The 1,988-nt window shown below is 42.7% G+C and overlaps 1 pseudogene; it reads left to right on the plus strand.

The window, feature by feature from the left end:
- Positions 1-93: 93 nt before the first annotated feature.
- Positions 94-950, plus strand: LOC102028249 (annotated as a pseudogene).
- The last annotated feature ends 1,038 nt before the right edge of the window (positions 951-1,988 follow it).

Genomic DNA, 1,988 nt, shown 5'->3' on the forward strand with positions numbered 1-1,988 from the left:
AAAAAAAAAAAAAAAAAAAAAAAAAAAAAAAAAAGAAGTAAAATAAAATGATGTAAAATAAAATAAAAATCATAAATGAGCTCTATGCAGCCGGCGCTAAGCGATGGGCATCTCTTGGGACAACTGGCACAAGCGCAGCAAAAGAAAGCCCTACCAGAAGAAGGGGAAGTGTGAGTTGGGTTGCCTGGCTGCCAACACTAAGATTGCACACCCCCCACCCCCGAATACACACAGTCCGAGTGCAAGGAGGCAACAAGAAGTACAGAGCCCTGTGGCTGGATGTGGTGAACTTCTGGGGCTCTGAGTGTTACACTCAAAAAACAAGGATCATTGACGTCATTTCCAGTGTATCCAATAAGGAGCTGGTCCGCACCAAGACTCCGGTGAAGAACTGCACTGAGCTCACTGACAACATGCCATACGACAGTGGTACAAATCCCACTCTACACTGCCCCTGGGCCGCAAAAAGGGGGCCAAGCTGACTCCTGAGGAGGAAGAGATTTTAAACAACAACAAGAACAAAAAAAAGAGATCAAAGAAAATTCAAGCCGGGCAGGGTGGTGCAGGCCTGTAATCCCAGCATTTGAGAGGCTGAGGCAGGAGGATCGTTGTGAGTTCGAGGCCAGCCTGGGCTACAAAGTGAGCTCAAGGTCAGCCTGAACTGCATAGCAAGACCCTGTCTCAAAAAGAAAAAAAAAAAAAGAAAATTCAAAAGAAGCATGATGAAAGGAAAAAGAACGCGAAAATCAGCAGTCTTATGGAAGAGCAGTTCCAGCAGGGCAAGCGTCTTGCCTGCATTGCATCAAGACCAGGCCAGTGCGGCTGAGCAGATGGCTATGTGCCGGAGGGCAAGGAGCTGGCGTTCTATACGAGGAAAATCAAGGCCCGGAAAGGCAAATAAACCTTCCCTCCTGGCTTAGCTCATATAATAAAGGTGTTTATTCTATGTTTAAAAAAAAAAAAAATCGTAATTGAATACTTTGGGTTATTATAATCTCAGTGTTAGCCCAAAGGATTCTGAGATAGAAATTATGTAAGATCTGAACATCAGATAAAAAATTACCAATGGAATTAGAGCTTTATTCTATTTGGAAAAGGGCGATACATTGGATTTTTTTTTTTTTTTTTTGTCTTTTTGTCTTTCTGAGACAAGGTCATGCTATGTAGTTCAGGCTGACCTTGAGCTCACCTTGTAACCCAGGCTGGCCTCGAACTCACAAGGATCCTCCTGCCTCAGCCTCCCGAGTGCTGGGATTACAGGTGTGCGCCAAGCCTGGCTGGGTGTTTTCTTAATTGGAGATAATAGTATACCTAGCAGATCTTTTTCCACAAAATACATCTTTGTGATTTTCATTCTGGAAAACTATTTTGTAATAACCCAAATTTAATCAGAGTTCTTTATATCATACCAGATCATTGCGCAGTCCATCTCTCTCTGGCTTTAGTAACTCCTCCTTCCATGCACACCTTTTTGGTCCCCTTTTTTAACTCTAAAAGAAAGTGAAAAAAAATAAAGTGAAAAACTAGCATCAGTCTGTATGTAAACACTCAAGTACCTTTTAGTTTAAGCTTCCAATTTCTCATGCAGTTCAGTTTTGTAGTTGAAATAATTTGTATGCACAGCCATCTAAACACTTGACGAAATAATCATTAACTGTTCAGTACCAGACGTGGCAAATGTCAGATGGCAGTGGACTTCAGCTCATCAACTCTTCCCTCTCCCACACCTTCCCAGCTTCGCAGGCAAGGGCAGCAGGAAGCTCTGTCCGCACCTTCACTGTGACCTCTCCATTATCTTTCTCCCTTGGAACCGTTTTCAGTGTATTTACTATGCAGTACGCAGTCATTGTACTCAGGTAGTTTTGGTTGAATGTGCCACTGCTTTGTCTTTCTGTTACACATACTGTTATTTTTTGTTCTGTTTCTGTTTTTGTTGTTTTTTTGTACTGAGAATCGAACTCAGGACCTTGCGCTTGCCAGGCAGGCAC

The sequence above is a fragment of the Chinchilla lanigera genome, unplaced genomic scaffold (assembly GCF_000276665.1).
Source record: "Chinchilla lanigera isolate Chin_1 unplaced genomic scaffold, ChiLan1.0 scaffold00190, whole genome shotgun sequence".
NCBI classification, from domain to species: domain Eukaryota; kingdom Metazoa; phylum Chordata; class Mammalia; order Rodentia; family Chinchillidae; genus Chinchilla; species Chinchilla lanigera.